Raw genomic sequence first — 25,082 nt, 5'->3', positions numbered from 1 at the left:
CAGCCTTCCTCTTACTAAGCGGCCCCTGGGGATTCACTACCTGATTTGCTCTTCGTCAGGCTGGCATCTCAGTGACAAGGCAATTGTAATTAGAATGAATAAAATGAGAGATGTGCCAACTCTCTGCTTATAATTCAGACTGTGACATTAAAGAAACATTGCAGTTTTATTATTTTTTTTTTAATTTTTAAGGAGTTACAAACAGCTAGTAGGTCTTTGCCTACTGGGATGTCTTCCATAAAACTCAGAACTGTCTTGCTAAAGAAAGAAAATATGATGTGCTTGTTGTATTCCAGATGGTTATATCTTACCTTTTGGGATTTTTAGACTGTCTTTGGAAATTGTCTTATTTTTTCATTCTTGTTCTTGCAATGCACAGGCAATAAAGATCAGGGGTAAAGAGGAGACATAAAAGAAGATTCCTGCTATCCTATTGCCTCTAAGCTCATTGCTGCTGGGAAAGTTAGATGAAGACAATTTGGGCTATGACAATAGAAACTGTAGCCACTTGAATATAACAAGGAATGGGCCATGATGGGGGTATGGGACAGTGGTAGACTCTGGTTGATTTTTGAGCTGGGCCTTAACTTAGCATAAAAATTGTACAAAGTCCACCCCCCCAAAATCTGAAGGCACATTTTGATTTTTTGTCTCTTTCTATTGAAAACTGGGGAATTTCTTGGAAATCTGAAGGACTTCAAGAGGTTATTTATTCATTAGAACCTAAGGGACACTATCAGTGTCAAAATTATAAAATCATTAAACCGAAATGTTTAGTCCTCTGTTTTTGTGTCTAATCTAGACTCTCCCTAGAGACAGTGAAGAATTTCTCATTCTTTTTCTTCTATCACATTTGGAGATAAAATGTACTGTTCTGCCCTCTGCAAATAAGATTCCCATTTATCATAATTGTGCTGCGACTTTCCTTTTTCTACTGGTCATCTCTGCTCTGCTCCTGTACAACTCCACTCTGTACATGTATGTGCATTTCTTCCTGTCTCCTTCATCAAATTTTAACCATCTTTAAATAGCAAATCAGACCCTTTCCGTTCCTATTATGACAGTGTCTAGTTTATACCCAAAGAAAAACTGTTGGTTAGATCGTTGGAAGAATTAAGCTAAAATTTAGGAGAAAAAGACAGGCTAGAAAAATGAGTTTTGGCACATGGTGCTATTTGAAATAATGAGACTGGATAAGATCCCATACTGAAATAAGCTCTTAAACTCCATCATACCTGTGATTGCTTTATTTCTTATCTATGCTCATGATTCTCAGTCTTTTCTTTTAGATTTGTCACAACTTTTGAAGGACACACAATCATATGATACACTGATTGCTTGGTTTAAATGATGCCAGATAATTTTATTTTTCCTCTAATGGAGTCAATCAATATTGACTGAACGAGCAGGCAACTGAGTTATATGGACCCATGATGTGTGGTGACAGCTTTTGGTTACCACTTCCCTGTTGAAGAGAACACTCTCTAATCAACAAATTTTCTTACTGGCCCCCAACACAGATTGCTATTTGCAGATATGTTCAATCACTCTCCTGAAAGGTGCCTTCATGCTGCAACATTTTATCTCCAGCAGTAAGTCAATCATCTGCCATGCTGATTCAAAGTCCTTTGCTTGCCAAGCTGTAATAACACATGTTTCATCCATGACATTATTTTTTTCAGACAATTAATTATAACTCTTTATACAAAAAAAGTAGAGTAATATTTATGTTAAAATTTAGATGGGGGAGATGTTTTTTTATAAGAACCTGCCTTTTTAAATAGGTGACTATGAGGATAGTTCCATGCTTACTTGCTATCTCAGAGTCATTTTCATGAAGAAACATCATGCTTGTAGTTGATCCAAACCTGTATACCTATCTCTGTGGAAGTGGCCCTGTATTCTGAATTAAATGGCACTTTTATTTCATGTTGGTAATTCCAGCTTTCCTCTGCTCTTTGTTGTTAGTAATAATGTCTCACCTTTATCAGCATATCTTCTGAGCTTCTAATCTGCCACCTTATTCTACACACATCTGTCCAAACAAAGGTTTGAGGAGGCTATAATTTTGCTGAATTCCCTTCTTCAGAATTAAAAGCATGGAAATTGTTTTTCTTCCTGCTAAGAATCTTTACTTTAAAAAAGTCCCTCCTGGAATTCCTGCTGTGGTGCAATAGGATTGGTGGTGTCTCTGCATCAGTGAGACTTAGGTTTGTAGGTCACAGCTGCCGCTCAGATCTTATCCATAGCCTGGAACTCCATGCAGTTGTGTGGCAAAAAAAAAAAAAAAAAAAAAAAAAGAATGAAAAGAAAAAAATCCCTTCTACACGTTTTGTTTGTTTGTTTCATTTTTTTTTATTATTATTTCTCCAACACAATTTATTTTTCCACTGTACAGCAGGGGGACCCAGTTACACATACATGTACACATACTTTTTTCTCCCATTAGCATGCTCTGTCGTAAGTAACTAGACATAGTTCTCAGCACTACACAGCAGGATCTCACTGTTAATCCATTCCAAAAGCAATAGTTTGCATTAACCCCAAGCTCCCAATCCATCCCATTCCCTCCACCTCCCCCTGGGCAACCACAGTCTATTCTCCAAGTCCATGATTTTCTTTTCTGTGGAAAGGTAAACTAATTGAACTGATCAACAAATTCAGCAAAGTAGCAGAATGTTTCATTTTTAAAAGTTTTATTGAAGTACAGTTGACGTACATGTGGTGATATCTTCTGCTGTACAATAAATTGATTCAGTTATACATGTACACACATCCATTCTCTTTCAGATTCTCTACACAATATTCTGTGATAATCTATGAAAAGAATGATACAATATTTTTTTTCTTCAGCAATGGCAATACAGAAGAGCTGAGGTGGTTCAAAATTACCTACGGGCAAGTAGGCCATTGATTTAAATGATACATACATTAAGCATTCTACTTTTTTTTTTAAGGCCACACCAGTGACATATGGAAGTTCCCAGGTTAGGGGTCAAATCATAGCTACAGCTGCTGGCCTATGCCACAGCCACAGTAACACTGGATTTGAGCTGCATCTGCAACCTACACTACAGCAGCACCAGATCGTTAACCCACTGAGCAAGGCCAGGGATTGAACCTGCATCCTCATGGATTTTCATTGGGCTCATTATCATTTAGCAACAATGGAAACTCTGCAGCCTTTATACTTTTCAAAGAACTTTGGTATATGCTATTATATAATTTATGAAAAAAAACAGATGCAAAAAACAAAATGCATTCTTGAAAAAAGTTTCAATTCATAACAGTTATCAATTAAGATGGTCTTCCAAATATTCTTATTTTCATGGAAGGTAAACTCTCACTTTTGCATAAGATGGTTTTACATAATTTTGAGATAAATTTGCCAATATTTTTAAAGTATGTCATTGTTTATATGGCATGATTCTGTCTCCCTCATCCTTAAGAGGCTTCACCAAAGTACACGTCTTATTGTCTATTAGGTAGGATAGCTATGTCTATAAAACTTGCAAGTGAGAGCAGCCCTCTGAAATCAAATAGTTTCAGCCTAATTTAGGGCACCTAATTTATTTTGGTAAGCTTCAGTTTCCTAATCTGTCAGAAACATTCATGATATAACTTCCTAGGATTGAAATGAATACTCCATGAAGCAAATGTTTAGGCCCAGGCCCAGTAAAGTGTACAGCATTAATTATTTGAATATCTTAATTTTATTATGAAGGAATGTAGATGACAGATGAGTTAAGTGACCCCCCACATCTGTTTCTTACTTTTCTTAGAAATGGGTGCTCTGCATGGATTATTTCCTTTAATTGCTTTGAATTATCATATTCTATAATATTCTTATTTTAAGGATGGTAATTGAGGCTCAGAAAATGTAGGTTATTGACCCCAAAGCACACAGATGTCAAGTTGCACACATTATTCAAAGTCAATGCTTTATGCATCATTCAATGTTGACTAGGCTCCACCTACCACCACATAAGGAGTCTTCCACCTCATGCTGCCCAAAGATCTCATTTTCAGGACTATAGAGGGGAGAAATGTAAAGAGAAAGTGCTAGAACTATGGAAAAGATGTAGGAAAAGGTAGAACTATCTGCTTCCTTCATCAAGTATCCTTCTCCTACACGCAACAAGATCCTTATCATCCAACAGAATTAGAATGAGAGGGGAGGTAGAAAATTCTATATGGATAAATAGAGATAATTATGTAAAAAATGGTTAAAAGTCATTTTAGCAACATACATTTCCCATCCCTGTCTTCATCATGATAACTAGGAAGATGCTTGTCTGGATTTGGAGCCCCATTTTTATGTACTTCATAGAAATACATTAAGAGAGGGCAGAGGTAAAGCACACATCTATGAAGGAGAAAGGAATCCAAACCTTACTCACAGCAAAATAAATATCATTTACAAATATGCTTCCCATTTAACTGAGAAAATGGGAAATGGAGAAAACAATGTCAGATCACATTCTGAAAGCCACGGGTGATGGGACACTGCAATGTGTTTCAATAGAGACTCAGGGTATTTTGGTTTTGAAAATTGCAGAGCAATATGTGCAACTGAATTGGAAGAGTTTCATCTTTCCTGATGTATTTTCATTGAACCCTAGTCACACACATCAGACTTTAATATTCTAGCTATCGACTGCTGTCACTTCTTGGTGGGTGTAGTTGCCAACCCCATTCACAGAGGAAGGGAAATATGCAGACAAAATCACTGGGCAGGTTGTGTATCAGAAACTGTATCATCAGGCCCTGGATCTTACACTCTTCCTGGATGATGCTAAATGGTAGATCACAAGAAAATCAGGAAAAAACAAAACAGAGAACAATACCTCCAACTATTTACATTCTGTTTAAATCTTGTTTTGCTTAATTATGAACTTTCTCATCAGTATTTCTGAATAATTGTCATTGTTTCCCCCCTAAGCTATCAACACGTAAACTTACAGATGGCACTAACCTCTCCAGAATCTTTTTCATTGCTCTGAACTTCTGGTGCCTCTGGAGGTGTCTGGCTTATGGCTTTGTTTTGCCACTAATGAGTCTCCTCACCTTTCTTTGCAGTAAAAATCATTTATTCCCTCCCCCCAAACCCTCCTCTATGATATGATGGGTCAGTTTCCAATAATAGGTACCATGTCCTATGATTCCCACCCCTCATCCCAGTATGATCATTATTTGCTAAATCCAGGTGATTCTCTGCCAGGAACACCTGGAGAAAAACACCTCCACATACTCATTGCATATGCCTATCACTAATTTCCTCATCATAGTCCTCCTGCTGAAAAAGTTGAAGCATTATTTACCTAATGAAATATTTAGCACCTAGTTCATTCTCTACTTTGCCTAGTACTCTGCAGCATATGAGATTGTTAAAGAAATTGCCCCATATTCAAGGAATTTATCTGTGGAGTAGATAAAACCACGCACCTGAAAGGTCAAACTCACACTTACATATGGTTTGAACTGTAATATGACAGAGATACATATAGCAAATCTGATGCCCAAATTAAAGTTAGTAGATTTTTGGTCTTTGAGTTCAGAGGAGGAAGGTTTCACATTTAGCTGAGGCAGGGAGGAATAATTTAAAGATGCGTTAAATTGTGGGTTGACATTATGTTTAAAATATATGCAATTTAATTCCTCTGAGGCTTCAACAAGCTGTACTCAAATCACTTTTCAGTCCTATGTGACTTGTTGCGCTTACAGTTACTTCCATTGTTTCTCTCACTTTCATTTCCACAAGTAGCATTCATTTTAACAGTGTTTTTAAAAAAATGAATGCATTTTAAGCACAAAGGATCAGTAAAATAAAGTGCTATATCACTTTATAGACTCAATGTTTCCAAAACAAAAAGGAAATACTATATTGTCAGTGCTTTTTAGAGTACTGAAACCTTTTACAGCCCCTCTCAACTCTGCAAAGAAGAAACATGAATTCATGGAGTGGAGGTCAGCTATCTCTAGATATCAAAGCAATGTCATGTCTGAGGAAGAAATTGGATGAAAATAGCAGCTTGTCAATTCCCAAGTCAGGAAAAACCACTTAAAACATCCAATACCAGTACATGCTTAGCCTCTGCTTTTCAATTTATTCAAAGTCTTATCTATGGACATACAGTCCTAATTCTATAACAAAGGAGCACAAAATTAAAGCAACTATTATGTAGATTTTTTTTATAATAAACCACTCACCTGTGATGATGGAGCCCATATAAGAAAGTAGGATCTGCAATCTTTTTGTTGTTGTTCTATGCAAATCAGCTAGATCTGCTTCACCTTAAGGACATCATCAGTTAGTAGCATTTCATTTTCATTTGAGAAATTCTGAATTCATAGATCTGAAGTCTCTTGTACTTTCTTTATTTGTGGAACAAATTACATTATAAAACTAGCCCCTTTTCACTTCCTGCCAGGATGGTGGTGGCCAGAAACCAAAAAAGAGAATCAAACCTCTATTCTCTGTGTGTGCAGCAGGCCATGGGGGTCCAAGGGCTTATTAGTGACTCCATCACTTCCATCCATCATTCTCTGTGCACCACGGCGTTCACAACAGCCAGGAGAACTTTAAAATAAGAAATAAAACTCAATGAACTCACATTCAATTAATATTAGTCATATTATTAATCCTTGCTGGTGCAGAGCTTATCAGGAGATAATTGACCTTGTCAGTGTTTCGAGCCTGCTGCATTGCTGTAGGACCTCTCACTCCCCTCATGCTTAATTAGAATGCAATAAAACTGAAAAAAAAAGGTTTTATTTTTCCTGCTTAACCATAGAATGCCCACTTTTCTCCTCTGCCCCCCATCCAAGAAAGGGAATGTGAAAACGTGGCTATCATAGGTATATAATCTTCTCAATTAATAAAGTGAAAGCAGCGTCATCGCTCCCCAAGGCATGACAAATGCACCTGTCGGCAGAGCCAGACGACTGATGTCTCTTACGTGCCCAGACGCTTCCTTCTTTTTTCTGTGTGTTCAAAGAAAACGTGATTTTAATTGGACTGTGAAAGAGACACAGGTGGAGAGGAGGGGGGTTGGTCGATTTACTTTCATGTAAAAGGTTATGTTTCCTGACACTGATCAACTTGGTATCAGACTTGGTATCATTTCTCTTTTTCAAATTTTCTAAAAGTCAATTGCCCTTTATTCTTTCTGGATTCTAGTATCTCTTTGCTTTGGCTGCTGTTTCACATTTAACATGCAAACCTTGAATTTCTCCTTTTAAAATGTTCTCATCCCGGAATTTGTGAAATGACCACTTATTCAGCATGGAGGAAATGAATTTTCATTTCAAGAATGATCCCTAAGGACGTTTTCAAAAGAAGAAGTCTAAGATTAATTTCAGGATGACAAAGGTAATATTTTAAGAGGGGATGGACAATAACCCTCTTTGTTCAAAGTGGGATGTCCAACACAACTAGTCTCCCAAAAGTAGCTTAGCCATCTGGAGATACTTCTAGTGCCTTCTCTCCCCCTCTCCCCCTCTCTCTCTCTTTCTCACAAACACACACACACACACACACACAGCATGGGCTATATGAACAAAACTCGATCTGAAAGTGTGTGAGCATGATTTTTATGGAGTATGATTTCCACAATAGAAAACAAACTCCTTAAGTTTTGTTTAATCATGTATTTCATTATTCAATACCCTGGTCACAAAGAGACTTTCAGCTAAACCTGAAAATAGGTGTCAGGGGAAGTCAAAATAGTCTTAATTCTTTAACATATGCATATCTCATATTTACTATCTACTATATATAATTGAAAGCTCACCAAAAATGCATAATCCATTTCCTCTGTGTATTGACTGAAAATAAAGACAGAGTATTAAATAATAACAATTATCATTATTGTAAGGCTTTTGCCTTCTGTCTTATACACATAGGGATTGCTTTCCTGTTATGTCTGTTGCCCAAGAAGAGTATGCCATTTAATACAATAGATATTTAGTGAATATTCCCTTTTGGTCCAATCCAATGGGATTTTTTGGGGTGTTGTTTGTTTTTGTTAGTTTTTTGTCTGGCCATTGTGATTGTTTTGGATTAGACAAGCTCGAAGTTTATGTCTTAGATCACAAAGCATGGTGAAAAAAAACTAGGATAAATATCTGTCACAATTGTTTGTTAGGAAGCAATCAGGTCACTGTTGGGGGCTGGGAAAAATCACAATTCTCTGATAAATACAAGGAAAATTGTGTCACCTTTAGGCTGAATGCTCTCAAATCAGCCTACTCCACCCCTGCCAGTCTGGCCAAGCCCAATGAATTTGAAAGTTCTTTTGTGAGGAATGATGAGGTAAACTCACATAGAGATGTATGTTTTCCAGGAAGCCAATTTTTTTCTAAATATTATTTTGTTCACAAAAAAATATTTATTGAATACTGCCTATGTTCACTTTTTCAGTTGTGGGATTGCATTGTAAATAAAACAAAACTATGCTCTCATACAACTTAAATTGTAGTGAAAAGAAAGGATATTATTGAAGAGATAAATACTTACATATCAGGTTCTCAGGCCACACTTTCTACCCACTGTTACTTCCTAGGAATTTACCGAGGCCTTGTTCATAAGAGTCCTAAGTTTCTAATATAATTTCCTGGTGAGATTTTTGAAATTAAACAATTCTATAATTTAGAAAATTCACCTTAGTATGACAATCTCTAGTTGCATCCATGTTGTTGTGCATGGCATTATTTAACTCTTTTTAGGGCTGAGAAGTATTTCATTGTATACATGTACCATTGATATCACTTACATGTAGAAAATAAGATATGGCACAAATATATTTTAAAGTTTGTTTGGAAGCACAAAAGACCCAGAATAGCCAAAGACATCCTGAAAAAGAAAAATGGAACTAGAGGAATCAGGCTCCTGGACTTAAGACTATACTACAAAGTAACAGTCATCAAAACCGTATGGTACTGGTACAAAAACAGAAATATTGATCAGTGGAACAGGATAGAAAGCCCAGAATTAAGCTTCTTATTTTCTACTTTTGCTAGAATTGTTATATTTTAATAGAAGCCTTCTATTCTAACTATAAAGAATTAACTTCTAAGCCTCAAATAAAACATTTTAAAGTATTAAAAAAAAAAAGCCCAGAATTAAATCCACGCACCTACAGCCAACTAATCTATGATAAAGGAGGAAAGAATATACAATGGAGAAAGGACAGCTTGTTCAATAAGTGGTGCTGGGAAAACTGGACAGCCACATGGAAAACAATGAAATTAGAACACTACCTAACACCTTACACAAAAATAAACTCAAAATGAATTAAAGACCTAGATATAAGACCAGACACTGTAAAACTCTTCAAGGAAAACACAGGCCAAACACTCTCTGACATCAATGACAGCAACATCTTCTCAGATCCACCTCTTAGAGTATTGACAATAAAAATAAAAATAAACAAATGGGACCTAATCAAACTTAAAAGTCTCTGCACAACAAAAGAAACTCTAAACAAAATGAAAAGACAACCCACCAAATGGGAGAGAATCTTTGCAAGTGAAGTGGCTGACAAGGGATTATTCTCCAAAATTTATAAACACCTTATGCAGCTCAATACCAAAAAAACAAACCACCCCATCAAAAAATGGGCAGAAGATCTAAAGAGCCGGTTCTCCAAAGAAGACATACAAATGGCCAAAAAACACATGAAAAGATGTTCAACATCACTCATTATTAGAGAAATGCAAATAAAAACTTCTATGAGGTACCACCTTACACCAGCCAGAATGGCCATCATCCAAAAGTCTACAAACAAGAAGTGCTGGAGAGGGTGTGGAGAAAAAGGAACCCTATTACACTGCTGGTGGGATTGTAAATTGGTGCAACCACTGTGGAAAGCAGTATGGAGGTTCCTCAGAAAACTAAACATAGAACTACCATTTGATCCAGCAATCCCACTCCTGGGCATTTATCCAGAGAAAACCATGACTCAAAAAGGTACACGTACGCCAATGTTCATTGCAGCACCATTTGCGATAGCCAAGACATGGAAAAAACCTAAATGTCTATCAACAGAGGAGTGGATTAAGAAGATGTGGTACATATACACAATGGAATATTACTCAGCCATTAAAATGAACGAAATACCAGCATTTTTTGCATCATGGATGGACCTAGAAATTATCATGCTAAGTGAAGTCAGCCATATAATGAGATATCAACATCAAATGCTTTCACCGACATGTGGAATCTGAAAAAAGGACAGACTGAACTTCTTTGCAGAACAGATGCTGACTCACAGACATTGAAAAACTTTTGGTCTCTGGAGGAGACAGTTTAGGGGGTGGGGTATATACTTGGGTTATGGGATGGAAATCCTGTGAAATCAGATTGTTATGATCATTATACAACTTCAGATGTGATAAATTCATTTGAGTAATAAAAAAAGGGAAAAACATTAAAAAATTAAAAATAAAATATGCCACAAATTAACATATCTACAAAACAGAAACAGACTCACAGACATAGAAAACAAGTTTGTGGTTGCCAAGGGGGAAGGGGAAGTGGGTAGGATGGACTGGGAGTTTGGTATTAGTAGATACAAACAATTACATATAGAATGGATACACAGCAAGGTCCAACTGTATAACTCAGGGAACTATATCAAATTTGTTGGAATAGACCATGACAGAAGATGATATAAGAAAATGAATGTATGTATATGTATGACTGGGTCACCTTGCTGCACAACAGAAATTGGCACAGCATTGTAAATCAACTATACTTTAATTAAAAAATAAATAGAAAATTCAAAAAGAGGATATAGAAGAAAAATGCAAAAACACAGTCACAGTACAAAATAAATGTCTGAACACACCAATGTCTGAACTTACCAGTAAGTTGATAAATGCTCACAACAGCAAGAAAGAGGAAAGAACATTAAGATCAAGGTAACTGAGACAGATACTTAGGGAAAGATCTGAGTTGCAATGGGTCAAGTTCATCCTGAATTTTCTCATATGACATAACCAAGTTCACAAGATTTTCAGATTTTTAAAATCCTGGTATCATAATAACATAGATACAACTCAGAGATAGTTGGAGTCAGACAAATTTTCCAGTTCTCTTTACAATGCTTAATCAACCCTAATTCCTAGAATTGCAAACTTATACTACTGGAGACCCATATGTTTGCACACTTGAGGTCAGTTCTGCTTCACAGGCTGTTCTGGAAGGTCTACCATGCTAAGCACTATGGCATTGCTGGTTTTGCTCACAACTTTCTTTCCCTACCAGGAACTCATAAAAAGCTACCATATCAGTACTACCGAGTTCAGTTATTTTCATTGTCTCATTATTATTATCATTGATTATTATGACTTTAAAAAATGTATTAAGTGCAAATAATGTGCTGTCTACTATAAGAGGCACCATCAGATAAGCATGGGTTTAATTATACTATACAAGTTTTCATGAATATGGTCTTAGGCCATGGATAACTTGGTGCCATCAACATACTCTCCAGAAAGGAAATCTGTATGATCATTTGTATGACACAGATGTATATCATTTCAAAATGATGTATATCATTCCAAAGATTTACCCGAGTGATTGCAACAAGAATGTCACAGATTCCTAGGGGATCCAGGGAAAGTCTGAGATCTTCACTGAATCTCTAAGGTTATTAGAAGTAGAAAAGAGAAAAAAGGAAAATTGTTCATGGAATTTGATGTATGTTGTTAAATACATTTTGTTTCAAATATTTTATTTTTCTGATCATGAAATAGTGTTTGAAGGAAAAATCTGGAGATTAAAATCAATATAGGTGTTTTGCCAAAAAAAGGCTAATACTTGCATGTATTTACTTTAAAAAAAATAGAATCATATATACATATGAATACATAAATGTAAATCCAGACAAGATAGTTCCATATTTATAATTTTATCTCAATATTTCTTTGCCTACTCTTGTATTGTGAGTTTTTCCATATCATTAATTATTCTTTTAAAAATGTGATATTAATATGAGCATGATCTTATATCAAAATGTAAATATTCTATCCCTTTATATCAGATATTGAAGCTATTCCCATATTATATGCTAACATATATAAATCTCAGATAAGCAGTCTCACCTATCGTGGCTTAACTTTATATATTGTGTTTCTTGGGTTGAAATCATAAAAGTGAAATAAAATAATGGCCTGTTTCTGCCATAAGGCAATCTATGTTTCAAATCTCCAGTGAGATATGGGAGTGACTATTTCCCCATAGACTTCACTAGGATTGAGTCATTGAATTAAAATCTGGGAAGGGAGTTCCCTTGTGCCTCAGCAGGTTAATGATGTAGCATTTTCACTGCTATGGCTCTGGTTACAGCTCTGGCACTGGTTCGATCCCTACCTGTGAACCTCAACATGCTGTGAGTACAGCCAAAAAAAAAAAGCTAGGAAGGACTTTAGAATTCCAGTGACACGGACTTAACCAATGAGAGTTAAGAGACTTACTGAGGTTATACCACGCAAAGGACCATAACGTCATGCATAATATGTTATAATTAGGTGCTCTCCCTCTTGCCTGGGTTCAAACCTGACTCCAATGATTATTCCTGTGTGACTTGGGCAAATTGCCTTATTCATGCCTCAGTTTTCTTATAATTAATTCCAAAGTTGTTTGAGAACACATTAGAAAGTAAAATTTTATTCTAGCAAAGTATTGATATTGAATAATTGGTAATGTAAAATGATGTTAACGAATTAGTTATTACCATTTAGAATGTGGGGCAGAAAGGGTGTTTTTCTATCATGATGTGGAAAGTCAGGCTGAAGCTTTAGACTCTACCTTTACCCATCCACTTTGGAGATAGTGTCCCTAGATGACTATAATTTATTCTCTGTCCTTGATTTTTTAACCTGTCCAAAATGGCCCTTACATAAAAAAAAAAAAAGTTTGGAAGAGTCCCTGATTTTATATTTACTTTACATATTAAATATTTAGCTGTTAATGATATTGGCCATGACATTCCACATATTATCTAATGATCTGCTTGTAGGTCCCACAGGAAGTAGGATTTACTGGCTAGAGAGGATTGTTCTCAGCAGATGTATGCGGAAAGGTCAAAGTGACACATTCAGGGACACTTTTCATGGCCAACAGCTTCTTTTCCTTTATGTTCTTTCACATTTCACTCTCATTGATCTTTAAAGGGTATCATTCTGAACAATGGCTGCTACATAAATATTATTACCATTATTATTAAGATGATTATTTTGTTATGTTTTGTTTTACTTTTTCTCATTCTCCTTCACAAATGCAACATTTCCCAAGTATGGTCATGTCATTTGATGAAACTTAGGTATTTTTATAATGTCCAGAAAAAGTTCTGAATTCTCTCTTGGTAAATCTAAATTATCAGAATGCAAATCCATATGATCCATGTAGGTCTACTCCCCAGTTCATATACACATTTTAGTTTAGAACACTGATTCAGTCAGCAAATGTAATTTACCTGGGTATCAAGATTTGAGACAAGTCTAAAAGTCTCAGTGCTACCAGAACATATTCTGTCTTCCTAGAATCCCTTCTCTGTGCTGCTTTATCTGAACTTTCCTCCCAGCAATGCTCCATGGTTCCATGACTTTAGGGATTTTAACTTCATAAATATTCTTGCCTGGGTCCTATCTCCCATTGTCTCATGGTCCTCCCCTTTGTCATAATAAAATTGTTAACTAATTGGTAATAAGATATTAATGTCTAATATTATATTTGCATTTTAATAAGGAACATTAATGTCTTAAATAAAGGGGATGTCTAATGACAATTTCGGCTTCCTGGTAGAAGAAGCATGTTTAAAAGAGAATCATCTGACTGTTCTCAAATATGAGCCTACCTGATTAAACATGTGTTGCAGAGTCATAAGGAAAAAATTGTGTCAGAATCTCTCAAAGACATCTGACTCTATGCAATACACGCTTAATAAGGAAGAGCTTTTTATTTAACCCTTCCTGGCCACAGTACATCAAGTTGAAATACCAGCTGCTAGTGTTTGTCTGTCTCATGGTAGAAAATATGGACTTCTCACCATCTCAAAATAAAAAAAAGATTCAGGTATTTGGAAATAACATTTGAAAAAAATGATATACCTATGATTCATATTACTGTAGACCTGTAGGTTCTTAGAGCATTTATTTTTTGTCTTTTTAGGGTCCCACCTGCAGCATAGTGGTCTAACTGGTCTAATTGGAGCTGTTGATGCTGGCCTATGTTTTACTTTGTTTTACAAATTACTTTTTATTGTGGTCCAATGAAATAGAGTTGTCTGGATTCTCGTCATTCTCCTTCGATTTTATTTAACTTGCTCCATCTTAAGATAGAAATGTAATAAGATGTTAATTATCTCCTGAATGGTGAATGGTAGATAACCAGAGAGAGGAAAATGGAACCAAGCAGGTAATGGATCTGTACAGCAGTGTGTAATCTCACAATGAATGTGTGAATTGTATTGCTGTGCTGTCAGAATGCATTCAGTTCAAACACTACCCTTAGGAATTGTACAATTGTAAATAAAAGCAAAGTGAGGTTATTTAATACTTTAAAGCTTATTTTCATTTATTCCCTTTCTTTATGGCATATAGATAGTTAAAGGATACATCAAAGCTCACTGTGGACGCATCCCTAAGCATGGCAACTCATGTCGATCTCCATCCACTTTGACACTCTGGAGTATTCGATGCTTGCATGACTTAGATGAGTGATTACGTAGTTTCTGCACTTTTGCAGGGTCTAGAACAGTTCTGGAAATAGAGTCAATGTTTAGTCATTTCCTCATCTATATTTTAGTCCCCTGATACTTTGAACTGCAAATAGTTATTTCTTGGGGTTCCAAGAACTCAATGAGATTGGGCCACTGGGATGTTAGTGTTTTGACCTAAAAATAGTAATAAATAATAATAATAGAGTGTATGTCAGAAACAGAGCTGATTAACAAGTTCATATATCTCTTTTCTGTTTGCTTGATTTCTCATCATTGTTAATTCCTTTTGGCCAAGAAATCAGACACTGCAATATCCTTCCTCTCTAAAGATATGAGAAGTTATTTATGAGCTCCTAAACAAGCTGAGTTGTGGAAGCATACACTTCAAATACTCACAAATATAAGCTTTCTAGAATGTATGATTAGATGGGTGTTATAATAAGACTCAATCCCAAATAATGCTTGCCGCACTCAAGTCATAATGCTTAAATCCTATTTTTAATTATTTTTAATTTAAAAATATCCTATGATTATGTTTTTTTTATAAGAATGGGGTTATATGTCATTAAGAAATACACTAACAATTCATTTATTATATCATCTTTAAAGTAGAATAAAACTCTATGGGTAAAAGAAAAACTAGTTTGGGAAGAAATCAAATTGGACAAGAAAATCTTAATTAAGGAGAAAAACAAGGTCATGGAGAATAGGGTATCTGTGGTTATCTATTCCGAGAATTTCATTATGGAATGCTCCAGTACACTGAAAGTATTAAACAAATATTTGTCAAATAAGCAAATAAATAAACCCACATAAAAACATCAAAATATTAGATGCTCAGTGACTAGTGCATTCAATACAAAAAAGAAGCTATTGAATAAAAAATGGAGACTGTACCCCCAAATTTTAGCAACTATTTTATTTTATTTGCTTTTTAGGGCCACACTCATAGCATATGGAAGTTCCTGGCTAGGTGTCGAATTGGAGCTACAGCTCCCGGCCTACACCACAGTCACAGAAACGCAAGATCCAAGCTGCGTCTGTGACCCATACTATAGCTCACACCAAGGCCAGACCCCCAGCCCACTGAGAGAGGACAAGGATGGAACCTGCATGCTCATGGATGCTAGTCAGGTTCGTTATCACTGAGTTATGAAGGGAACTCCCAAAACTTTATAATTTTACCTGAAACCAGAACTCATTTCAAATAATGCTTAATACACAGGGATTCTTCTTATATATGTAAACTTAATTCTCGAGGTTCACATTTTGTTCTATTACCATGAGTTAAAAAAAGTAACTCGGAAATTCCTAATATCAAATTTTATCGTATGGAGTGTTTCCAAATGCATTTCTTTGTATTTTTATGCTAAACAGGCAATTGCTTATTTTGTTTTTCTATGGCCATGGCCAGTTTCACTGTATTTCAGAAAACAGTCCACAGGAAAGGAAATGAAAATGTAAAAAAAGAAGATAACCAAATTTACTAGAGAATGTGGAATTTTTTAATAATGGAATTTTAACTATGTAACTCAAATTGAAACATTTCTGTGGTCTTTTCCTTTGATGTGTAAATGTATTTGATGCAGTAGAAATTAATATGTGTTTTTTCTTTTATTCTTTTAAATCAAGTCCAGGTCTGATTACAGGATGTTTACTGGCGCCCAAGAGTGTGGGAATGTCCTTTTCTTAGAGCAAATATGAGGTGTAGACTTGCAGGACACAGCCATCTAAGCAACCTTGGCTAACTGGTACCTCCTTTTTCACTGATCTTCTCCCCTCCAATGTATTAGCAAACCTGAGAAATACTTCAGTCTGTGGTCTTTGGATTTTTATTTTTAAATTATATATTATTTTATAAAATAATTATGTTACTATGGGAATTGAGTTCTAGATTTCACTAGATAAAGTAAATAGAGTAATTATTTTCTGAAATTAGTCTATTTGGCTGATTTTACTCCATCTTCTCTTATTTAAAACTCTTTTAAAATTAATTCCCATAATTCTTCTTTGGGTGTTTGATTCTGTTCTCAACCTCTAGGGGCATTTGGCAATGTCTAGGGGCATATTTGGTTATCAAAATTTGGGGAAGGGTGAAATCGGCATCTAATGCATAGGGCTAGGGATGGTTAAAATTCTACATTGCACAATACATAGGATAAAATCTCCCTACCCCAAGAAAGACATATATAGCCCAAAATGTCAATAATGCCATGGTTTAGAAATGCTGCTTTAACATATTTGCCCAAGTAATCCCAGCTTCAGGAAGTTTTTTTAAGTCTCTGTTCTATTCTCCATTCATCTTCTGATTCAATCATGAAACAAATGTTATTTGAATAACTCTCAAGACCCAGGAACTAAACTAGGACATAAAATATTTGTGTGTGCATGTGTATGTAGGAATGAAGAGGAAATAGAGTAAAATGGTCATTGACATCATGGAGCATCTAGGCTAGTGTACTGACCACAATATGTCTAGCTTACTATTCTAATATTTTACTCCATTCTTTCTTCCACCCTCTGTGCTCTAGCCTATTTCCTACTGAACTTCCCTATTCGTCACTACCTCTAGAGATGTCCTACTCCCATGGGACTTTGCATCACATACCTGTCAGTTCTGCAAATTCAAACCTTTTGTATAATAACCAGACATGTCATTGATTAATATTTATTTTGAATGATTCTAGCATTCATGTTTTCCAGCATGACTTTCTTAATTTTCTTGTATTCTATTATGCATGCAAATTTTATTTCACCAATTAGGTTGTATGCTTCTGAAAATGGTAGCATAGCTTAATGACTATTTTATAGTTCTTAGGTTACCGGCATTTTGTTTTGAATAAATTAGAGGGAGTTTCCACTGTGGTTCAGCAGGTTAAGAAGCCAACTAGTATCTGTGAGGATACAGGTTCGATCTCTGGCCTTGCTCACTGGGTTAAGGATCCACAATTGCTGCAAGCTGCAGCATAGGTTGCAGATGAGGCTCAGATCCTGGCTTGCCGTGGCTGTAGCATAGGCTCAGCTGCAGCTCTGATTCTACCCCTAGCCTGGGAACTTCCTTATGCCATAAATACGTCCCTAAAAAAGAAAAATCATTCAATAAATAAATAATTTTTAAATAAAAATGAATAGATTAGAGGGTTTATTAATTTTAAAAAATAAAGGTATAATTTACTGAGAACTTAAGTCCAAACTGCACTATACACACTTTTATTTAATCATTATGACATGAAGATGCACAATTTCTTCAATATTACTTTGATTGTGCAGGGATGTGAACTTAGCTCTGCTGAATCACAAAACTGAAGTTATAAATATCATGCTACATTTAACAGCAGCAATAGCAAAGATAGCTGTTATGGTAGACTGATAATTGCTACCAAGGATGTCAAGACCCAGCCTCTGCAACCAGTAAATATTAACTCTTTTGAAAAAAGGATCTTTGCATATTTGATTAAGTGACAGATCTTGAGATCAAGAGATTATACCGGTTATCTGGGTGTATGCTAAATGTAGAAGTGTCCTTGTAAAAGAGAGGCAGAGAAAGGTTTGGCACAGCGACAGAAGGGGAGAAGGCAATGTGATAACAAAGGCAGAGGTTGAAGCATCCAGGCGCATGGAATGCCAGCAGCCACCCAAGCTGGAAAAGGCAAGGAAAAGTCTCCCTCCTAGAAAGGCCAGAGGAAGTAGGACTCTGCTGACGTTTTGATTTTGTTCCAGTGATACTGATTTCAGGCTTCTGGCCTGTAGAATAGTAACAGAAAAAATAAATCCTATTGTTTTAAGCCACCATAGTCTTTGGTTATTTGTTACAGTAACTACCGGAAACAAATATAACTGTCATCTCTTATACACCCACCTTTGTCAGTCTAACAAGATTATAAGAACACACTAGTCTAAAGTCCAAGATGCAATTTCTCATGAGGTCTGGGAAAGTTAGTAAAAACCAAGGATTTTTGATGGTGTACTTATTGTTACATTATTTTAATTTCAAAGGTTAGAAAATCTTCCTAAATAAATGTTTTTTTAATCCATTAATGTTTATTTTTCCACATCTTTTGAATTTATTCGTTGTCCATAAAGTAGTAGATTTTACACCCTTTCTGCACTTGCCCTCTAACAGGACTTCTTTTTAATGTACCTTGCATTTTTCAAGATTTTATAATACCCTTTTTGTTCTATTATACTTATTTGTCATATAAGGACTATTTGTTCTAAGTTTCAGTAACAGAAAAATTTAACATATTTATACGGCACAAACTGTAAGCAAATGACTCCCTTTTTAAGTTAAGTACGTATGGACTTTACCCCTGAGAATCTTGTAATTTTGGGGGAGAAATACAGGATAAGCATGTAAGAAGAATTATTTTAGTTACAATTTAAGACTACTATGGGAGTTCCCATGGTGGCCCAGTGGTAATGAACCAGACTAGAATACATGAGGATTCAGGCTTGATCATTGGCGTCACTCAGTGGTTAATGATCTGGAGTTGCCATCAGCTTCTGTGTAGGTTGTGGCTTGGATTCCACATTGCTGTGGCTGTGGTATAGGTGTAGGCTGGCAGCTATAACTCCAATTTGACCCGTACTAGCCTGGAAACTTCCATATGTCACAGGTGCAGGCCTAAAAAGAAAAAAAAAATCAAAACTACTATAAAACACACTGTAATTACTTAGCAAATGATTGCATAGGCCAACAATTGGAGTAACTTTCAGAGGAAGATGACTGAGGCACACTGTAGCTCTTCATAAAGTTTCCTCACTGGGATTCTATATGATCTGCCTTGCAATATCCACACCCTTAAATGCTGGATATTTATGACATTATGACCACTTTAATGCATGTTTATGTCCACCAATTCTGAGAAGCACTTGGTTTCCATAAATTCTTTCACTCTGAGGTTACATGTTAACATGGCACAAACTCAGTCAGAGCTCTGCTGTCCTTTAAATAATTGCCTCTTCTAGTCAAATTCAGGACCCTGGACAGACGTTTTTCAAATCCCTTATATGTTACAGTCACATACCTTAAAAAGACTCTCAAAAATTGAAAATTTAATGTAATTAAATGATGGAAATGTACCTTGTCAGTAATAACACAGGACAATTTGGTGACCCATTTATGTTCCATATAGAATTAAAAGTAGCAAATCCTCTCACAGGAGCAGAGTCTTCATGATAAAGGAGGATTCATTAAGAATTATATAACCATGATCATAATGGAAGTCAGGCAGTGGTACAGCTTGAGAGAAAAAAGGTTTTAATAGACCAGCCAGCATCTTCAGAAAAAAAAAATCTCTGGAGCAAAAAGAATGAAGAAGTAGCTACAATTCAGTGAGATCTTTGGGTAGCCAGCTAGAACTTCAATAGCATTTTTCTGAATGGGAATCAGTAGTCTCTTACACTAGTATTTACCCCATTGTTTAGGCACATTTCTGATGTAGCCATGTGAGGAGAGAGGGAGATGGCAGAAATCAGGTAGATCACAAAGGAGCAATGGGAAACCCTTTAACTAAAGAATAAAAACAGTCAATTGACTGGTGAAAAGACAGAGGCATGTCAGGTAAGTAGAAAAGGCAGAGGATACCTGACTGTGTGGTGAAATAGTCAGGCGACTTCTACTTCAAACAGGCCTTGGTCGATCATCCCTTTTGGATTTTGTTGCTGCCCCAGTTGTAAGCTATGCTCCTTTCTATCCTTCCTTCCCCCAATGGTAGATCTAGGCAATTCCTTGTCCATGTGATATGATATGCATTTCATAGTTCTTACATAATAGTAGACAAATGTATGTGTTGTTTCATAAATGCTACATCATTCATTCATTCATTCACTCAACTTACATATCAAAAGATGACCTGGTTAGGGTTGTACTGAAAAGCTTAATGTGAAACTCAGTGATCACACAATCTATCGGAGGAGAGGGAAACGACTAATGATTTTAATACCATAGTCAGGTACAATTAAGAGATTTTGTTATTGTTTAATTATACCTGGCTTTATATGTTAGTATTTAATTAAAATTTCTCAGTTTTCCGGATACTTATTTTATGACATGCAAGTCTTTTTATATCAAGAGAAGGGCTTAAAAATTGGAATATAAAATTAAGTGGATTCCATGGCAAAATTAAAATGAGTAAAAGAAGTAAGAGACTAGAATATGGGATTTTTTTTCATATATATGAAGTATAATTGACACACTGTAAGGTGTGCATATTTAAAGAGAACAATTTTGTTTACTTTTGCATATGTACACACCAGTGAAACGATCATGATCAAATTGGGAACACATCACCCCAGGTAATTACAGATATGTTTTCTTTCACTATATATCAGTTTTTATTTACTAGATCTTTATTTTTTTCATGGAATTATATAGTATATTTCTTAAAATACCATATCTGTTTTTATATTTACCCATGTGGCTTGGATCAAGAGTACCTTATATTTTATTGCTGAATAGTATCACATTATGTCTATATAATACAATTTCTTTATCCCTTTATCTATTTGGATTGCTCCAAGATTTTCTATTACAAATAGACCCACTATGAATATCCCTTATAAGTCTTAGTATGAACATATATTTTCTGACCTCTCTGTGCAGATATAAAAATTTAGGAATGAATAGATTAATATGGATAATATAGTAGGTGTGTGTTTAGCTTTTTAAAAACATACCTCTTTTCCAAAGCAGGTATTCTAGTTCTTTTATATCCTTACCTACACTTGGCATTGTTGGACTTTTTAATTTTAGATATTTCAATAAGTGTGCAGTGGTACCTGGTTGTAATCTTAATTTAAATTTTCCTAATGGCTAATGATATTTAGCATATATTCATGTATCTTTTGCCATTTGTATATCTGTTCAAATATATTTCATGTTAAAAATTTTGTTTTTTCTTTCTTCCTTGAGGGCTTTAAGTTCTTATTATATTTAGAATACAAATTCATTATTAGATATATATTTTGAAAATTTATATTTCTGTATTGGGAGCTAGCTCTTTCATTCTTTTAACAGTATCGTTTGATGAAAATAAAGTTTTAATGCTGATGAAGTACATTTTTAAATTTTTTTAATGGGTCATGTTTTTAACTAAGAACTCTTTGCCTAACTTAGTTACTAAGATTTTCTCCTATTTTCTTCATCAAGTCTCTTGATAATAAGTCTGTGATCCACTTTGAGTTCATTTTAACATATAGATCTTTTTTTTTTTTCTTTCCTTTTAGGACCACACCTGCAGCATATAGAATTTCCCAGACTAGGTATTGAATCAGAGATGCATTTGCAACCTACACCACAGCTCAGGGCAATGCTGGATCCTTAATCCTCTGAGAGAAGCCAGGGATCATCAAACTCACATCCTCGTCGATACTAGTTGGATTCATAACCTGCTGAACCACAATGAACACCTAGATCAAATTTTTTGTTTTATTTCTTTTCTTTCTTTGCATGAGTGTGTTTCTGTGTGTGAGTATAATATTGTTCCAAGGTCCTTTGCTGAAAAACTGTCTTTTTTCCATTGAATTTAGTAACTTTAGCAAAAGTCATTTTGGAATAAGGGAGAGAAATATGTACACTTCAGAAGGAATAACTAAGCTAAGTTAGTTATGAATTCCTTGCATTCAAAAAGATGAGAAGATTCAAGATGAGAATGTTTAAATGCAATTATTATTTATGTTATGACATTGCACACCGTATGAGATCTAAGTTTCTTTGTCCTACAGGAATTTCATTTTTTTTTTTTTTACCCTGACATTACACTGACAAGTGAGGACATGGACAGCGAGGCTGCACTAATACAGATAAATTAATAGTATACATTTTTTACCAAATTGGCCAAAAAATGAATGGTAGGATTGGTAGCTGAAACCATGTACAAGCCCCTGTGTCCTTGCCTTTTGAAATAAAATGTTTTTCCTCCCATCCTATCAGGTGTCCCCTCAGTTTTAAAACGCTAATTCAAGAATTCATTGTTAGGAAATGTGATGATGTAGAAAAAAGGATAGCTGTTAGACTGGGGAACTGGTAACAATTTAGACTATAATTCTGCCACATAGAAGAATCACCAAACTCAGTTCCCTGAAAAATATAGATAAAGGCCTGACACATATTTTTAAGTTATTTTCACAGGAAGCAGACCCCACCAGATGAAAACTGATGGCAGTAAGAACATAGACACAAGACTGGTGGGAAACAGAAAGTTGATGATACTAACTCCCAATTACCTCATCACCAACCAGTCAGAAGAATGTCTATGAGCTGATCACATCCCACTCCTCGAACCTTTACTGTAAGATTCCTCACTATCCTTTCCAAGGTTGGACACACAGACTTGAGGGCATTAGCCTGGCAAATCAATAAAGCTATTCTTTTCTTCTTCACCCCAAACTCTGTCTCCAAGATTCAATTTGATGCAGGAGTAAGGAGGACAAGATTCAGCAACATAATGGATATATATTTTATAAAATACTTAGTTTTTTTTTTCTTATTCTTATTGTTTGCTCTATTTTTTCCCCTTTTTATAGCCACAGCTGCAACATATGGAAGTTCCTTGGCTAGAGGCTGAATTGAAGCTGCAGCTGCAGCCTACACCAGATTTTGCAGCAATGCTGAATCCTTAGCCCTCTGAGAGAGGCCAGAGATCAAACCTGCATCCTCATAGGGACTGTGTCACAACAGGAACTCATATGCAACTTTTCACTCTTCTCAGCATTCAAGTAAGTTAACCTCTACTGAATGGATCAATTATTCTCTGTTATCCTGTAGTTTCTGGTTGGTTTTGCACCATGGGAAGAACCAGCATACAACCAGAGTGAGGGAGGAGAGATAAATTGGGGTATATATATCCCAGGATGCTTTCTACAGGGCCATGGGCATATAGTAGCTGCACTTTTTTTTCCAAAGTTACCCTTTCTGATGGACTACTACTGCAAGAACAGTATAGCTCTCTTGAGTCTCATAATGGTTCCCTCCATTTGCACTTTAAGTTTAGAACTATTAATGGTTAATCTTGTTACCTGCAAGAAGCGTCCCTATTTCTTACCATTTTTCTCCTAATCCTGCCCACACTTTTAAAAATCGTTTTTAAAAATCTCTTCAGTTACTGTTCTGTGTGTGTCATTGGTGTTTTAAAGAGACCCTAACTAAAAACAGCTATTAAATAAGTCTCTTATTTTGATCCCTATCTCTTTACCTGGTCTATGTCAATAAGTAGGACATATTTTATATAGATAACTAAAATGTGAGAAAAAAAATAATGTATGCTTGTATGTATGACTGGGTTACCTTGCTATGCAGCAGAAAATTGACAGAACACTGTAAATCAGCTATAACGGAAAAAATAAAAATCATTATTAAAAAAAGATAACTAAAATGATGGAATTTTTACCCTTGGTGACTGTTTCCTTTAGTAGCTTTTCTTTTTTAATGAAGTAGAGTTCATTTACAATGTAGTTTCAGGTGTACAGCAAAAATGATGTAGTTACACATACATGTATGTCAATTTTTTCCTTGTTATTATTTCCTTATAGATTATTACAAAATATTGAGTATAGGCCCCTGTACTATATGACAGGTCCTTGTTAGTTATCTATGTTATATATACGTTAACGCCAAACTCCTAGTTTATACCTCCCCTACTCTTTCACTTTTTGGTAACCACAAATTTATTTTCTAAGTCTCTGTGTCTATGGCTCTTTCACAAACAAGTTCATTTGTATCATAATATGATGCACTTTTTAAAATAAATAATATTGCAGAACAGATGTAAAAGCCTTGTTTTTATACTATACTTACATAAGATGTTTTTACTGGGGAAAGTGAGAAATTACTTAGGAACTCTACTATTTTTTTGAAATGTCTTATGAGTATTAAATATCTCAAAGCGAAAAGGGTTAATGTAGGAGTTCTCTTTTGGTGCAATGGGTTAAGGATCTGGTTTGGCACTGGAGTGGCTTGGGTGGCTGCTGTGGCACAGGTTTGATCCCTGGCCTGGGAACTTCCACATGCCATGGGCATGGCCAAAAAAAAAAAAAAAAAAAAGCATTAAGGTAAAAAAAAGTATTAAGGTAAAAATTTTTAAAGTTATATATAATATATATATATGTATTTATAATCTTCTCCCATGTGATTACATTAAAACTTTGTATATTTAAATGCAAAATAGCAAGTAAATTTGTAGCTGCTACTTGACACTTGAACAGGTAAAATTTTACCTTTGCTGCTGACTGGTTTGATAAGCCTGAAAGAAGATTTTAAAAGTAAATTAAAACCATTTTCTCATAACTGAAATGTTCAATCCTATTCATTTTAAAATGTCAGTGTATACATTTATATTTATGTATTATCTTCCTTCT

At 35.3% G+C, this 25,082-nt stretch overlaps 1 long non-coding RNA gene across 2 annotated transcripts in view; it reads right to left on the bottom strand.

Annotated features, from left to right (window-relative positions):
- Positions 2,731-25,082, bottom strand: part of LOC110261200 — a 173,901-nt gene continuing 151,549 nt past the window's right edge. For both annotated transcript variants that reach the window (XR_002345102.1, XR_002345101.1), the window contains one exon: positions 2,731-6,580. This is a non-coding gene — a long non-coding RNA (uncharacterized LOC110261200). The remainder of the gene's footprint in view (positions 6,581-25,082) is intronic.

Source organism: Sus scrofa, chromosome 6, assembly GCF_000003025.6.
Source record: "Sus scrofa isolate TJ Tabasco breed Duroc chromosome 6, Sscrofa11.1, whole genome shotgun sequence".
NCBI lineage: Eukaryota > Metazoa > Chordata > Mammalia > Artiodactyla > Suidae > Sus > Sus scrofa.
Note: the sequence above shows the minus strand (reverse complement) of the source record. Positions and strands in the feature narration are given on the sequence as shown.